The sequence below is a fragment of the Neomonachus schauinslandi genome, chromosome 4 (assembly GCF_002201575.2).
Source record: "Neomonachus schauinslandi chromosome 4, ASM220157v2, whole genome shotgun sequence".
NCBI lineage: Eukaryota > Metazoa > Chordata > Mammalia > Carnivora > Phocidae > Neomonachus > Neomonachus schauinslandi.
The window spans coordinates 87,475,319-87,493,323 of record NC_058406.1 but is presented as its reverse complement, the minus strand read 5'-3'; the positions used below and the strand labels follow the sequence as shown (position 1 = coordinate 87,493,323).

Here is an 18,005-nt window from a genome sequence, read left to right as displayed (position 1 = left end):
GTAATAGACTTGATCAATTATGGCAGCTGCAAAGGCTGTTGCATCCAGTTTTCAGAAATTGCATTTTTAGCAATAGGGTTTTAAGTAAGCATTAATGATGTCAACAAATATTATCACCTTTTATATAAAGGGATAGGACTTCAGAAGAATTTTATATTTTTATGTTTATAAAAAAGTTAGTATTTGTAAATATATATAACGTTATCCTTTATACATGCTGATCAAAGAGTCCTATATCCAGCTATGGAATCAATAAGTCATGAGGATAAAAGTTACAGCATAGAGAATGTAGTCAGTGGTATTGTAATAATGTTATATGGTGACAGATGGTAGCTACACTTGTGGTAAGCATAGCATAACATACAGACTTGTTGAATCACTATGTTGTATACTTGAAATTAATATAACACTGAGCGTCAACTATGCTTCAGTTGAAAATTAAAAATAAGATAAAAAAATAAGTAAATAAGATAAAATAAAATAAAATGCACAGAATAAAAAACATTCTGAAAGAAAAAGGTAATAAATCTATCCTCACTGGAAAAATCTTCCAGAATTAATAAGCTAGTGACACAAGCAGAAAGATTCTGAGTCTTAATATTTGGACAAATGGATGAAATGTACTTTACAACACAAATGGAGAATACAGACTTACATTCTAGTCTTGTTCTGTCACGACTGAGCTCTATGTCCTTTGGCAAGACATTTAATCTTTTTTTTTTTTTTTGGTTTCTACTTATTTTCCTATAAATGGACCGGGTTAGAGGACAGCCTCATAATAGGCCTTCCTTTAAATTTGAAGACATGTCAATACAAATTCCTAAAATAAACTATGTAAATATTAAATATTAAACATATTGGGAGTTTTAAAAGCAAATTATTAAAGTGAATATTTACATCAAATGATTCTGAAATTAGAGAGCTAGCCAAAGAGCCATTTGCAGAGGAGTAGTCATCAGATATGGAAAAAAAAAAGACCTTACATTACTACAGTAAAAAAACATGTTGCCAAAATTGCCAAATTTCAAATTGCCAAAACTCAAAGCCAGTTGATTTAAAAACTCTTTCTTCTGCATATTTATTGCTAGAACAATGTTAATTCACCTTTAAAAATACACACAAAAAATGTAGTGTGTCTCCTGGCAACTACTCTTGGCAATATGTGTGGGGTAGGCTGTCTCTTTACTCACTTTCACTTTTCCCATCTGCACCAGTTTCTCATGTGACAGTTCCTCTCCATGGGATTTTGGCAACTCAACCAACATCAGTTGTTGCAAATATCATAAGAAGAAGGAAAAGAAAGAAAATCTCATTTCTTTAATGTACAACAGCTAAAATTTTCAAGTTTTAGTTAATATTCAAAGACTAAATAAGACAACATGCTTTGACATAACAATATGAACCTTTTTGGACAATCAAGACTTCCCTTTATTCCACCAATGAAATCTTAGCAGACTGAATACTCTTTCTTCCTTTCATTTTTCTTAGGAGAATGTGTAAAGTTCTTAAAATAATCACAATGATTTTGTTCTCCTCAAGGTTATCCTTATTTTGCTCATTGTGAGCCAGGAACCACTGAGATTCCTATTTGTGGTCCCAATTTTGTTTTCACCAGGTGAAACATGAGTCATAATATGATTTACTTTCTTTAGCACATTGGAAGTTTCATTTCTCCCAAATCCAAGACTTTCATGTGCCCCAGTTTTGCTGTCTCGAGTATCAAGAAGGCAAAATATATCACCAGCCTCATGTATATAATACTAAGAAAACTCAAGCAAATCTCATACACAGACATGACTACCATAGCAGATTACACTGGAAATCAGTGGTGTTCAACAGCGGTAGTATCACTAACTAGAGGGCATTCTGGACATTTGCAGGAAATCCTTGGCTTCCATAAAAATATTGGCCCGCTATAACCAGCATTTAATGGGAGGGGCTAGGGGTGTTAGATTTGCTGCATATCATCTATTGTGAACTAACATCCCTTCCCATTCTCACTCACTTTACCTCTCTCACTGTTACCCCTCTCTCAATATAGCAGAAATTGGAAGGATTATATCCACAGAGCTCTTTCAAGATAAGTCTGGATATTTTTACTTAGGTTAATCTAATTAAAGAGTTGCTACAGATTTGGAAGGTGGACATAAGATGAATGCCATATTCCTGTGGCTGCCACGTGCTGTTGCTTAAGGAAAGTTGTCACTTTTCTACATCAGACACTACTGTCTGTTCACCAGCTTTCTGTTTGTCAAAAAACTAGGAAAGTAGCTCTGGTTTCTTTATATGATTCTTGGATAACAGCTCTGGGTATCCATACTCCAGTCTTTGGCTGGGCTATCACTCTAAGACCTGGGCCACCACAGCTCCAGTGGCAGCCTTAGAAATAAGAACCTTATTTTACCTAATTTATTTAACTAGTACAGCATTTCTTATTTTCTGGAGTGGTCGAGTAAGTGTGCAAACAAAACAAAACACAAAACACTTTTAATTAAAACAAAAACAACAACAAACCTTAATTCTAGTTCCATCTGCTATCTCTTGTCCTGGGTTGGGTTCACCAGGAGGCAGATGCTGAGATGGAGTTAACAGTGCAATAGGTTTAGTGTGGAGCAATACCTGTGAAATAAAAAGAGACACTGCAACATTAAGAAGAGTAATCAGATCATAATGCTGAGACTCGAACAAACATGGTCAGATAGAGGAGTCCCAACTTAGGCAGAAATGGCTAAGCCTGAGCATTACCATCTTGCTCAGTCATTAGTTAAGAGCCACTATGAGAAGAATGTGACCTTGGCTTGAATGCTGAGGTGAATTGGAAGAAGCTAAGTGCTGGAGGCTTGTCAGGTATGGTATTTCTCATAACTGGACAGTGAATCTTCCCTTGTAGGGGAATCTGAATGGAGTTCCCCTATTCTGCCAAACTCCTCTCCTATAAAATTTAGAAATCTATAGTGGTGTACTTAACAATCACCAGTATTTTTGTTTGTTTTGTTTGTCTCATCTGGACTTTATGCTGGATTGAATGTCAATATGCTTAAAGACCATCAATTCATGTCCTGTTCATTTCCTACTTTCTCAGCCTCCTACTTTTCTCTGTTTCTCTACCCCAAATATCCTGTATACCACCGTGTTTGTTCCAAAATTGCTTAGGATCCAGCAGGTGAATTGTTACTATGTATTCCTGATAGAGAAACTCTTAATAGATTCCCAAAACAAAAATCCTATTTCCCTTACTTTCTAAGTCTTGGGGCCTGGGAGGTAATTGGGAATTATATAATTATTTTCCATATTATCCACCATAAAACTTTGTCTTTTATCTTAATTTGTTTAATTCTGGCATTGAATAACCTTTAGAACACAGATGACAGCAGAAACATTTCTTTCAAGCAATTCTTTCTCTGCTGTAGGTGGCCCTGACCCTATTTCCCTGAATATTTTATTTTTATTTCTCTCTGCTGTTCTTCTTTCCTTTCCAGCAGGTCAAGTTGAATTTTCAAAACTTTGATGTATTTTTTCTCCCCTACCATATGTAGACCTAACATAGTCTTTTGCAGCTTTTGACTGAAAGATAAAAAATCTGTCTCTAAGCTGATATCATTGTTCCCAGAATTTCTGAAATCATCTTTTCTAACCTCAAGTAATATTTTTTTCCAGGACCAAACTCCGAAGGTTTCTAGCCTACTGACCATAATGTTCGCTCTGCTATTGAAGAACCTTGACTTCTCAAGTCAGAGCATTTCAATCATTTTTAGTAACCTCTCTCTTTTTTCTTTCTTTTTATGAAGTTGGGTCTGTGAAAGCTTCATTCAGATGTTGCTCGATGTAAATATAGGTGGTACCATTTATCTTCTATATAATACTCCCCACCATTTCTTTTCTGTTTATTAATAAGTTCTACCACACTGCCAGAGAAAGAGAGAAAAAGAGAGAAAAGGACACTTTTTAGGGATTTTATCTTTCTTCATCTTTATCTGTCTTCATCTTACTAACAAACTTATCTAACACAGTGAATCTTCATTAAAATTTCCTAGGTTCCTTATTAAAAATGCACATAACTTGTCCTTTTGCCAGACTTAAGGAATTGGTATCTCCACAGGCAGGGCTTGAGAAGCTGTATTTTTCAAAAGTATCCTATGTGTTTTTATTTGGTTTTGGTTTTGTCCTAGTACCATCATAAAAAAAAAATAGGGTCTTATCTTTGATTAGTCCCTTTATTGCACTCTTGCTCCTGGTGCTTACAGATTGGGTGAGGTTGGAAAGGTGTCTGAGCTCCCCTTAGAGGCCAAAGATGATACTCAACCATACATTCCTATCTAGAATATACTCTACTGGCTCACTTTCAATATGATTCAGTATTCAAAATATTATCTTATCTGGATTCTGTTAGCCTTTTACTCATGAATGAGGCTAGATCTGATTTTAGAGGAACTATATTTGACAGGTGTGCGCTTTAGAATACCGATAATTTCACAGATCATTTGGGAAATTATCCTTCTTCGACTATATTTTGGGAGATTTTAGGTAACATGAACAAAATTTGTTCCTTTAAAATTTGAAATAATCTATAAATCTGGTCTTAATTTTTCTATAAGAAAACAAATGCAGAAAAGGGTAGGCAGGGAGATTAGATAGATTATTTTAATATTCTCAAAGAAAGAGATAATTAACACTTCTGCTTTGTCAGTAGATGACCAGGAATTTCTTTAAAAGGTAAAAACACTGACTCTTTCAAAATTTTCAACAAAATACTAACAAATCAACTCTAACAATATATAAAAAGCATTTTACACCAAGTAAACTTTTATACCAAGTGGGATTTATGTATTAATACAATACTTTATATCAACAGGTAAAAAGCCAAAAATTGCATCATTATTCCACGTGATCCAGAAGAAGCATCGGAAAATATCCAGCATCCATTCAAGAAAAATATGCTCAACAAACTGGGAATAGAAGGAAGTTTTTCAATCTGATAAAGAGTATTTACCAAAAAACCCCACAGCTAACATCATATTGAATGGTGAGAGACTAGTTTCCCCCTAACATCAAGAGAAAGACAAGAATGTTTGCCCTTGCTCCTTCTATTTAATATTGACTGGAAGTTCTAGCCTAGGTAATTAGGCAAGAAAAGTAAATAAAAGACACCCAGGTTGGAAAAGAAGTAAACTATCTCTCTTCATAGATGACATAATCCTTTTTATAGAAAGTCCTTGTGATCCACTAAAAAAAAATTAGAACTAATAATTTCAGCAAGACTGCAAGATAAAAGATCAATTCACAAATCAATTATATTTCTATAGACTCACAAAGAATAATCCAAAAATAAATTAAGAAAACAATTCAATTTGCAATAGCATCAAAAGAGTAAAATACTTATGAGTAAATCTAACCAAATAAGTGCAAAACTTATGCCCTGAAAACCATAACACTGTCGAAACAAATTTTTAAATATTTAAATAAATGGAAACATATTCTATGTTCAAGAATTGGAAGACTTAAAATTGTTAAGCAAGCAATATTCCCCACACCGATCTACAGATTTAACACCATTTCATAGAGTTGTCTTCTTTGTTGAAATTGGCAAGCTGGTTCTAAATTTATATGGAATTGCAAGGGACCCTAAATAGCCAAAACAATCTTCAAGAAAGAACAAGTAGGAGGCCTCACACTTGTCAGTTTCAAAACTTATTACAAAGCCATTTTGTACAAATTTTACTAGAATACTTACTGTAAATGAAATCATTGTTAACACTGGCAAAAGAATAGGCATATAGATGAATAGCTAGAAATTAGAGTCTAGAAACACACACACACACGCACACATATGTATTTACAACTAATTTTCAAAAAGAGTGCCAGAAGAATTCAATGGAAGACAGAATAATTTTTTTTTCAAGAAATGGTGCTGGGACAACTGGATAGTCACTTGCAAAATAAAGTTGGACCTTTATGTTATTCCATATACAAAAATTACTTCAAAATGAATTAATAAAACAAAATGTAAGAACTACAAGTCTAAAACTCTTAGAAGAAAAGATGAAATAAATCCCCACAACCATAAACTTGAAATGAGTTCTTAGATGTGACACCAAAAGCATAAGCAACACACCAAAAGCATAAGCACCAATAAAAATAAATTAGATTTCATCAAAATTAAATTTTTTGTGAAAATTTTTATGAAGTGAAAAGCCAACTCACAAAATGGGATAAAACATTTGCAAGTCATATATCTGCCAAAGAAACTGTATCTAGGACCTATAAGGAACACTTATAACTCAATAATAGAGAGATAACTAACCCAATTAAAAAGTGAGCCAAGTTTCTGAATAGGGATATCTCCAAGAAAGATACACAAATAGCTAATGAAAAATTGAAAATATGCTCAATGTCATTAATCATCAAGGAAATGCAACTCAAAGACATGAGACACCACTTAATACAAACTAAAATGGCTAAAATCAGAAAGTTGGATAACAAAACTGTCAGTGAGGATGTGGAGATATTAGAACCCTCATACACTGCCGGTGGGAAAGTAAAATGGTGCAGCCAATGTGAAAAACAGTATGGCAGTTCTTGAAATGAGTAAATGAGAAATGAATACATACATCAACACAAAAATCTGTACATGTATGTTTACCACTGCATTATTTATAATAGCCCAAATCTGGAAACAACTGAAATGTCCATCAACACAGCAATGGATTCACAAAATGTGGTCTATTCGTACAATTGTATATTACCCACCTATAAAAAAGAATGAAGTACTGATACATGATGATATATGAATCATAAACCTTGAAAACAGTATGCTAAGTGAAAGAAATTAATCACAAAGCGGCATACTATATGGTTTTATTCATATGAAAGTCGAGAAGAGGGAAATCTATAGAGATATAAAGTAGATTAGTGGTTGCTTTAAGGTGCTGCTTAAAAGCATAATAGGTAAGTGGTAATAGATTTCTTTTGGAGGTGACCAAAGTATTCTAAAACTGTGGGTAATTTTTGCATATATCTGTGAATGTACTAATAACCATTGAATTGCACGCTTTAAACATATGCATTGCATAGTATATGGATTCTATCTAGATAAAACTATTTTTAAAAATATTCTCCTTTGAATTCAGGTTCCTAATGGAATAGGTCAGGTTAAGGAATTCTTCACAGTTTGATAAACTAAATGCTGTTTTTTCCAAAGATGCCATTCTCAATCCTAAATTCCTAGTTGCTATTTTATTTAAAAGTTATTGCCTTGATTCTCATTCCCAAAATCTGTCAAAGAATTTGACTTCATTTATGTATCTGGACAAAAAAGTTGATATTCATTAATTCGTTATGTGGTTAATTTATTACGGTCACATACAGCCATAATGCAAAAAAGGGATACTAAAATAAAATAAATTATGCATATCCATTTACTTTATCTTCAGGGAATGTAAAATGAAAATATAATAATGTATCTTCTCTTAAAATATTTTACTAGATTTAAGGAACAGTAAACAGTAAACAAAAACAAGGAGCAAACAAGCCATATGACCATGCATTTAGAAAGACCAAAACCAGTATTTTTCCCAATTTAGTGCTCAAACTGATACTCAATCTCATTTTAAATTAGTAAAATGTAAATATTCATTCAACATGTGTAAGTTTATGAATATTTTCAAACTCAATATATTTGATATTATGAAGCCAAATAATTTTGTATATTTATTTGCAGATATTTCATAGAGATCTAGCATAAAAAGTTAGAGAAGACTCATAATCCATTTTATTCCTCACTATAGTCATTGTGGCAATTAAGTATTATGCACTACCTCCAAACAAAGAGTTGTTTCTTTGATGAGGTGACAGTAATTCAGTAGAGATTAATTTCAATAGTCTATAGACTTGGTTTGCCCTCTTTTGGTAAAGTTTTGAAGTACAAATATATAGATGCCAGTGACAAATATATATGCTCTCTGCTTCTGACAAAGGTTATTATCTTTTATTTCCATATTCTATCAAAATTATGCTCTGGGAACCAAAAGACATAGACTTCCAAGAATATTATTGATCTTATACTTAATGGTTTGGAACAGCAAATTTAATTAACTTCCAATATTAAAAATGACTCTGAAATGAGAGAAACACAGCTTGCATAATTTCCTGATTTTAAGTGTTATGAAACTTAATATCCCTCCTAAATTTTGAAACTATGCAAACTTAATCATCTATTGATTACTGTAAAAGCAAGGGGAACACTAATATTATATTATGTGCCCATTGTCTTCCTAGAAAATGGTCAATATTGGTTTTTCTAATTAGTAAATGGCAAGTGCAATCTTTTGACCTTTCAAATTTTCACCTTTTTATTTTGGAATTGTAAGTTCATTTTAAAATGTCAAATTAATGTTTAAATTTCACATATTAAAGTAGATTTTGATTTCATAATTATGTGTTACTTCCTTTCTTGACACATTTTTGCAAGTAATAAATAGATAGTTACAGATATGTATTTTTAGGGTAAGGGTTTATTTCTAGTTAACTAAGGATGTAACTCCCCCTGACTCCATTTTATAATACTCAGTTTGCTAGCATCTTAGATATTTGACATCAAGAAAAAATAATTTATCTTCAGAAAAAAAATCTTATTAAACTGCACTGCAATTGAATAATGTTTTCTTATGCTTTATGACTAAATTCTAAATTGAAATCTTGAAAAAAGATAATTTCATGTTAAGTTTCATGTTAAGCAATATGAACAGAAACAAGCTGAAATAATTTGTTTAGATTCTGTGGAGCATTATGGAATCAATTTTCTTCTTGTCTTGGTGCAAAAATTTCTATAATGTTCATTCCATATGTTTAAATTTTCAAAGTACTTGTTTTTTTTTAAATTTTCTTATTCACTATAATATTAGACATTTTGGTCTTATAATTAGAATTTTTAACTAAAGCATAACAAGATTATTCCAAAGAGCATTAATCTCAGAAATATCTTTTAATTTAATTTTTAAATGCACATGCATGATTCTATTTATTACGGTAAAAATATCTCCAAAAATCATATATGAATTAACTTAAGAATAGTCATCCCAGCATCAGAGAGAGAATGATGATATTTACTAAGTGGTCTCCTGATTTATTTTAATAAGATAACATAAGTCTTAAAATGTAGTATAATCTGATTCTGACTGCCTGAATTCAAAGCTTGCCTCTACCACCTTATGACTAGGTAGGCTCAAGCAAGTCAGTTAACTTGTCTGTTCAATTTCCTCATTTTTTAAAAAAGGATAATAATCACTAGGATTAGTATGAAGCTCAAGTTAGATTAATATATGTAAAATGTTTTGCAAAGTGCCTGGCCTAAGTTTCTAATAAGTATTAGCTATAATTATTAAAAAATGAGACTTCAATATATGAATAATCATTTTTAAATTTTGGATAATGTTAGCTGTAGAAGGTTTCAAATAAACTGAGAGCTTTTCTTAGGGGATGGTTTATCATATTTCTAATTTGTTCTATATTAAAGAGAAAGGCAGGCTTTGTATATATTAAAATACATATGATGAACAAATGGCATTTAAACTAATTAAAGTATTAAAGGAGAAATCAAGAACAGAAAAGGGAATGATTATTTAATTTTTTTTTAAAAGACACAGAACTTGAACCAAATTATGCTTAAGACTCATGCTCAGCCTCATGATTTCCTAAGTGTATACCTTGACAAAGGAATAAATATGAAGGAAATGTGTGATGTAATTTTTTTTAAAGATTTTATTTATTTATTTGACAGAGAGAGACACAGCGATAGAGGGAACACAAGCAGGGGGAGTGGGAGAGGGAGAAGCAGGCTTCCCGCTGAACAAAGAGCCGGATGCGGGGCTCAATCCCAGGACCCTGGGATCATGACCTAAGCCGAAGGCATATGCTTAACGACTGAGCCAACCAGGCGTCCCTGTGATGTAATTTTTTATTCTAGAATGTAGTTGCATATTACATTTAAAGAAGTACTTTTGCAGAGAATTTCAGTACTGGCAAGGAGGAAGCTGTTGGATTAGCTTGTGTACAGAAAAGCTCCCCATGATTTCAAAGAACTTAGTCAGCCTTTATGATGTGCCACAATTTGCCAAGTTGAACTAATATGTCAAATGAAAAGCACTGAATATCTGTTCATCCTGAAAAATGACTGTCTTTATATTACTATTGCAGAACCACTTCCCCAAAGAAAATCATAAGAGGAAGGAGAGGAAGACTGTGAGGCAAAGTGCACTGTAAAAAAAAATAATAATAATAATGCCATGTGATTTGGATCAAATTATAGGGTCACTGGTTTATTGTTTTTTTTTTTCCTCTATAAATTGGGTTTATGATACCTATTTTGTACCTATCTGGTGATGATAAGAAATGAGAGAGCAAGAGAGGGAAGAAGTGAGAAGGGTGAAGATTATTTAAAGCTTGAAAATTAAAATTAATATGAGAGAAAAAAATTAAAATTTAATTAAAAAATTATAATGGGGGAGAAGATGTGAGGGGAGATGGTGGGGAGACTTCTATTCATTTGAAAGTTGTGAATTATACTTCTATTTATTTCTTTGATCATCACATTCCCATTTTAATTCAGTATTTCTCTGACCCTAATTGTCATCTCTACCGAAATTTTAAAATGGTGAAGGGCATTTTTTTCCTTTATTTTATCCAAGTCACATTGTTCCACTTTTTAAACTACAAAGCCTAATTCTGTTCAATTATATTTCAGAGGAGTTCCATGGGTGGTAAAATTTCAACAAACTCCTGAATGTTTGAAAAGCTAGAGTTGCTGAAGATTGTTTTTGCTCTTTTATTTGAAATACATATCTATGTCTATCTATATATCATATATATGATCTATAAAAGATATATGTAACATATATTAATGAACTTTCAAAACATACAGGAAGATATAATATGATGAACATCCAAGCACTCATTACCCAACTTGGATAATTTTTATCTTAGTAATCTTTTTCATTCACTAATTTCTTGCTGACCCCACCACAACCTCCACACAAATTTATACTTTTTAATTGCCCAGAGTAATGTAATGTAAATCCTGCACATCATGTTATGTCAGCTATCATTATACTACTCTAATTGATAAGAATATGTTAAAATATATATAATCACCTGGCCATTTTCACATCTAATAAAATTAAGATGACTACTTAATATCTTGTTTTATGCAGTTAATATTCAAATTTTCCAACTTGTCTTAGAAATGTCCTTTGACATGTGATTTTCAGAATTAAAATACAAACATGATCTAAAATATTACCTTTGGTTTTTTGTTGCTTAATTCATTCCATTGTCTAATAATCCTCCTTCCTTTTTTGTTCTATTTATATGCTGAAGAAAGTAGATCATTTGTCCTTTGGAAAATTTACATTCTTCTTAGTGTAATTTAACATGCTGTTCTCTTTTTCTTTCACTTCGTTTAAAATGAGTTGTGTACCTCCTGTTGCATCACATCATAAAAAACATGTCTGATAACATGCATTTAGTAAAAAACTAAGATGGATTTATACGTTTAGTGTTATCAGCCTGATCCTTCCATTGTAAAACTAATGGTTTTTGCATCCATTCGTGATTGGAAAACTGAAAGATGGTTCTGACTGAATGTCAAATTCTGGAATAAAATTGGTTGTTTAAAATTCTGAGTCAAATGTCAAGTGAATAGAAATGAATTGAATTCTCAGTCTTCTCATTTTTTTTCCCCTTTGGATAGAGAATTTTTAAAGTATATTTTTTACACTCTTGGTGCTCTAAAATTCAATCACTAGGTGTCAAGATGATTACATGAATTTTTGTTTATTGTTATCACGGCATTAAGCCATTTAAATATTTCTTGTATTAGGGAATTTTAAAATATTATTTGTTTTTATATTATACCATTTTCTCTTTCTTTTCTTTCTAGAGTTTATTTTTCATTGTTTCCCAGTGCTATGTACTAAAAGAATTCCTCAATTTGATTTCCTGTAATTCTTATTCATCGATATAACCTATTATTAATATTATTATTATTTAATGATGATGATGATAGCAAATATTCCTCTACCACAAGAAGATTAACTCATCCATTTATCTGGACTTTCATATTTCTCATTATCACAGTATTTTATTCACAGTAATAGTAGTTAACATTAGAAATTCTATGATAAATGTTGTTTTATAAGTTCTACCTATACTTAGAATAAGGAATTAACTTCCGTGTTATTTACTTCTCTGTCCTCAAAAAAATCAATCTTAGGTGTGGTATGTAGTGGATATTCAATAATATCTGAATAATTTTATTAAAATGCATGAAACTGGTAAAATGACAAGTTTATGGCCATTATTTGTGTCCTGGTGCTTGAGGATAGAGTTTTCACCATGTCTAGGTGGGCAGCTAAAACCCTAAGTTTCAGTAGGACTTACCTATCCCTACACTCTTTATCTCTAACTGATGTCTTTGTCTCTTTTACCCATGAAATAGAGAAGCTGGTAAGAGCAGCTGAGTAGACTATTTAAAGTAATTCAACTCCAGGGTTCGGGGGTAAATTCCAGCTTCCTCTAAAATTTTTAGGTATATGCTAGGGAAAGGGTAAGAACTGCTTCTGGTTCAAGCATTAAAAACAAAACAAAACAAAAAATCCTTTACATGATGCAGCCCCGCTAATCAAGGTAATCATTTATGACAAAAGTATTAATAATAAGAAAATCAATAATAGTGTATGCTTGCAAGGGCTTTACTTCTAGATAATTAGGAGCTAGGTAGGTAGCTAAATGGCTGTGGTTAATACAGGTGCCTGATTAAGGATGAATTTTAGCTATGGCCAAAGTCTGTCTGTCTTCTCCTGAGCTATGGCTTGCATTCTGTAAAGTGAGGAAGTAGAAAACAAAATATTGCAGAGTTTGGCTTACTTGATTCCAAGCTACTTGAGGCAGTATAGGACCTGGAAGGAATGAAAGATTCTAATTCCTCATTGGAAGAAATATTCTAATATTTGTTATTGGAAAGGAATAATCTAGCTTCACCAAGAAATATAATCGGCCTAAATTAGGAAGAGAAAACTAGTCTTTTGACAATCAGAGGTTGAATCTGAGCCAGTAATAACCTTAAGCCTGATTATTTGACAAAGTGATAGAATTCTATTGAAAATATCTTATAAACTGGATAAACATTCATTCTGTAATTACTACAAAGTCTATAATCATATAGGTGCCTCATTTTTGTGCATTATAGTATGGCTGTATGAATTTGATTCTCTGTAGTAAAATAGTTTGTTAGTCACAATGTCTCAGAAGGTATTGCAGACAGAGCACCTATAAAGTATTTACTACAGGTGTTGGAGGGATGAGACTTATATATGTAAAATAATTTAAAAATAAGAAATTTTGAAGATTATTTAAAATAGCAATGGAACAGATAGCACCATTCAGTATACTATCACTTGGTTCAAAATTTATGGAAATTAATTACTTCAGACTATCAGAGAAGGCAAAGAACACTTTACCATGTGACAGGAGAGCAATCTGAGTTGGCTCCTGAAATATGGTTCAGATTTGCACTGGTTGAGAGGGGAGTGGAGGTGACTGTGGTGTGCTAAAGGAAGACTAAAAAGTGTGTTTAGATAAAATGGTTGAAACATTTTAGCCTAAGTGTATAGTATATATTTTCGTTTAGGGGCTCTGAAAAGATAATTTAGTCTTCATTTTTGAAAGCCTTGAATGTCACGTTAAGAGGGTAATTTATCCTGTAGGCAATAGGAAATAACATTTCTGAGCAGGGTCATGATATGATAGAAGGTTCATTTTAGGAATATTGACATTTCAGAAGTATGAAAAATGAATTGAAAGATGGAACAGGAATGGGTCTTGAGGAAGAATGGAAGCTATGCTAGAAAAGAATTTAGCCTGTACAGGAATTACACAGTGCCTTTATAAAAACTGCAAAATAATCATTTAGGCATGCAAAGATAACATAATTAAGTAGAAAGTAGAGAATTAGGAAGTGATCCTAAAATTATAACTGATAAGACTTAGTCACTAATTGCAGCCACTAGTATTAGCCCTCTAGTGACACTAATAAAAAGTAAAAATTGGATCATTTCATCTCAGAAATATATAATTACCCTTTAAAATAAAAACACTATAATTTTAATACCTCCCAAATTTAAATTATATGCCTATCTGGCAAAAACAAAAGACACCTCTGAATGTTCTTTTCTTTTAAGGAGGTCCACATTGCTTCTGTATCTGATATGGATAGAGAAATCCTTTCAATAGTTTGTGTGGTTTCAAGAAAGTAAACATTATAATCTCTCCTGGGTTGAGGAAAGAAAAATTACCTTATTTTTCAGTATGAAAAAACACATTCTTCGATGAAGTGAAGACCATTTTGTTAAGAAAATATAATAGAGTTTCTTATTTGAGGTAAAATATTACTAATGGAATGTAATTCAAATGAGGAGGAGGAAAACTCTTGTAATAGATTTCCTCTTTTTTTTTTTTTTTTTGACAGAGAGAGAGATAGCGAGAGCAGGAACACAAGCAGGGGGAGTGGGAGAGGGAGAAGCAGGCTTCCCACCGAGCAGGGAGCCCGATGTGGGACTCGATCCCAGGACTCCGGGATCATGACCTGAGCCGAAGGCAGACGCTTAACGACTGAGCCACCCAGGCGCCCAATAGATTTCCTCTTTTATGAGGTCTCCTCGAGATTGTCAGGAGATATGTAAAAGTATGTCAGTCCTGCTTTATTTACTACATGGCCCACATGGACAAAAAAGCAGTAAAAAATATAAGCTGCTCAGGATTCTCAGGACATTGATGTCAATGCATATGTCACATTTCTCTCTCTTGATTACAAGGTAAATCTTTCCCAGACCCACTGTCAAAAGTGCCATACCATGACATCCATAACATACAGAAGATTCTATCTAGGATTGCTAAATTGCAAAATATACCTGTGAACAGTACACTAAAGGAGGCTCACAGTGTAAAATCAACACAACAATAATGAACTTTATGTATAATTTAGGAATGTCTTCCCTTGTTATGGACACTTTCCCTTCATTTGAGGCCTGTGATTGATTCAGGGTACATTTTTGCTGTAGTTGTCTTTGATTTGTACTTCAACCTTATAATTAGTTAGGCATCATTTTTTGCTAAAATTTGTCAGACTTGGTATACATTTTAATCCCATAAATCAACTCTCAAAATATACCCTATGCAGTCATTGTGCATGATGTTTATGATCTTGGTTCAAAATGGCAATTCAAGTACATATATTTACTTCTCCTCCTTTTGGAAATACACACTGAAATGACAGAAGGAATAAAAGAGACTGGAAAATTTTAATTGATTTTAAAAAAATATAAAAATAAACCGTATATCATGAGATCCATAGGTTAGAGTCTCTTTGATGTATTGTTTCTTTTTCTTTTTCTTTTGCTCCCGATGAAGATCAAAAAGTTTAGCACTTATGTATATGAAGAAAATAACTCATAAGTGAGTTGATAGTCTCCCAGCAGAATCACAAACAAGCTAATTATCTTAAAGGCAGAGGCTGTAGGTAAGGGAACCTGTCAGACAATTTGTGAAAATAAGGCAAACTCTCAATTACATGATCACTTTCAGAAGAACTTCAATGTCTAACAGATGGACACACAGGGTCTAAGACATACTCATTCAATCCTGGTTTCCATTCAGCATGCATAAAATATAGAGTAACGCAGGTTATTGCCACTGAAATCTCCAATAAAAGATAGTTATGCTATTTGATTATACAACAAATATGGAAAAGGAAATCTCTAAGATGGTAGTACACACCCCCATTTTCCTTGTTATTATATCATTTCTCATTTGTCACAGGTTATTGGAATTACTTATCAAACACAGAGCATCCTGAGATGGCTAAAGCGTACAGGAAAAATTTTGATGTAGTAGAGAGGTAGATAGTTCAGCCCTCTGAATGAATTTAGGAATGCAGAATGCCAGCGCACTTCAAGGTAAATTTAGTATGAGCATCTTAAAGAAAGGGAAAGCATTGTATGTCACCCTGGTCTTTGAAGGCACTCCTGCAAGGTAGAGAAATGTTAGGGCAGTGGGGCGGCAAACACTTACTAATTACAAAAACATAGTTTTCCACAGGTATAACACTGCCTAATCTTCACATCTAATAAACTTTCACTATAGAAAATAAAAATAAAAGAAATATAAATACTCAACATTTTTCCTTTGGCAAGAACTAAAGCAATGCATGTGGAAATCTACATTATCTCTTCCCATAAAATTGATATTGAACAAATATAGTGGTTATGGACTGAACTGTATCCCCCAAAAATTCATCTGTTGAAGCCCTAACCCACAATGTGAATATATTCGAAAATAAGGACTATAAGGAGATAAGGTTTAAGTGAGGTCATAAAGGTAGGACCCTAATCCCATAGGACTGTGTCCTTATGAGAGGAGACCAGATCTCTCTCTCTCCTCCTCTCTCTCTATGCACGCAGCCTGAAAAGCAATGTGAGGACATAAACATGAGGCAATCCAGGAATACCGGCCTCACTAGAAACCGAATTTTCTGGCACCTTGATCTTGGACTTCTTGATCCAAAACTGTTAATACATTTCTGTTGTTTAAGCCATCAAGTCTGGTATTTTTTCATGGCAGCCCAAGCATACTAATAGGCCTCCCTCAGAAATGATGAACATTCGGGGTGCTTGGGTGGCTTAGTCGGCTAAGCATCTGCCTTTGGCTCAGGTCATGATCGGGGTCCTGGGATGGAGTCCGCATTGGGCTCCCTGCTCAGTGGGGAGTCTGTTTCTCCCTCTCCCTCTGCACTCCCCGTCAGCTCATGCTCTCTCTCTTTCATACAAATAAATGAAATCTTAAAAAAAGAGAAATGGTGAGCATTAATTAAATGAAAATATTCAACAGAAAACAAATCTAAGAAATGAGAAAAAATATACTCAATGAAAAACATTCACCACACACACACACACAAAAGCAGAATGTGTGAGTGTGTATGTGTGTGTGTGTGTGCACATATGCACACCAAGGATAAAAGTACAGTAGGAAAAAAACTAAGGAAATGTGATATCATAGAGAAAAGTAAGATCACTTTAGAGAAGGGCATAATTTATATGAAATGTTATGAAGACGTTGAGTAACATCAGAACAGTTTGACACTAAATTTGTAACATGAAAGTTGATTAGCTTTTTGCAAAAACATTTTAAATTAAGGGAGGAACATGTGGAAATACAATGAGAAAATCTAGAAATTTATTTCACAAGCTCTTCTCTGTAAAATACACTCGGGTAATAGGATTATGGTAAGAGGAAGCCATGATGTCAAAGAATTGCAATTCTTTTTTAAAAGGAGACACTGAAGTATTTTTGTTGAAGGATATGTTCCAGAAGTAGGTGAATATGAGACTGATCATCAGTATGAATTTCTAGCGTATCTTTCTGTTTCATGGAGCCTGGAAAGCTAAAAATGCCACTTCCCAGTCTGTCTTGCAAACTATTCCACATAGGAATTAGGTTCTGGCAATAAGATGGGTTATTTAGAAATCAGAAGAGGCAGAGGTCATCCTCATGCTGTTTCAGCCGCTTTCTATCCAGCCTGATCCTGGGGACAGGAGTTTTCTGCAGCAGTCTTCCAGGGTCAGGGCCCAAGCATCAGGGGCTAGAGGGTCGGTGGCAGGGATGGGAGCTGCAGCCTCCTGATCCCTAGATTATAGCCATGACAGGGTGTTCTTAAAGGTGACAGTTACAATAGAAGCTTTCTGATTATGTACACACCCCATTGTAGCAAATGTAGCAACTATATTTCATTTTGGTCATTGCTGAAGCTTTTTCTGGGAGTCTTTCCTTGCAGCCAAGACTATTATACAGACTCTTTCTTCAGTCCTAATTAAAATATCTTTTTTTTTTCTTTCATGGCTGGATGCAGGTTTCATGGGAACTGAAGCATATATATAAATTGGGAGATCCCTATTCAGGAA

At 33.3% G+C, this 18,005-nt stretch overlaps 1 pseudogene; it reads right to left on the bottom strand.

Annotated features, from left to right (window-relative positions):
* Positions 1-208: 208 nt before the first annotated feature.
* LOC110580619 overlaps positions 209-18,005 on the bottom strand; it is an 84,922-nt pseudogene continuing 67,125 nt past the window's right edge.